Here is a 653-nt window from a genome sequence, read left to right on the forward strand (position 1 = left end):
CAACACACCCTTGAAACCCGGAACATTCCCCACCCACCAGGCTAGGGGAGAGCTCCCTGGGTCAGACTGGCAAATAGACTTCACTGTTATGCCCCCCGTCTGTAACACCAAATACCTTCTAGTGCTCGTTGACACCTTTTCCGGGTGGGTTGAAGATTTCCCCACCTCCAATAAACGAGCAGCTATGGTGGGGTCCATTTTAGCCAACCATATTATCCCTCGGTTCAGAGTCCCCTCCTCTCTCCAATCAGATAATGGACCTGAATTTACCTCACAAGTCGTCCAGCCTCTAACGACAGCTCTTAACATCAAATGGCACTTTCACATTCTTTATCACCCACAATCATCAGGAAAGGTTGAACGGACTAACCGCACACTAAAAAATACTCTTACTAAACTCTCTCTCGAACTCCACAAAGACTGGGTGTCTCTCCTTCCCCTAGCCCTCTTCCGCATTCACGTCCTCCCAAAGAAACCCAGTCAACTCTTATCTTTCGAGGTCCTATACGGACGGCCTGCCCTCCCTCCTGGTATCTCAACCTCTCCGTCTCCCATCCCTCTTCATATAATCTACCCTCTCCTGTCCTTCATCTGATCCAACATCTGGCAATATCAAGACCTCCTTCTGCCCACCCCCATAGGCACACCAAGTT

Source organism: Carlito syrichta, unplaced genomic scaffold, assembly GCF_000164805.1.
Source record: "Carlito syrichta isolate Samal-C Ts95f unplaced genomic scaffold, Tarsius_syrichta-2.0.1 Scaffold306989, whole genome shotgun sequence".
Classification (NCBI taxonomy): Eukaryota; Metazoa; Chordata; class Mammalia; order Primates; family Tarsiidae; genus Carlito; species Carlito syrichta.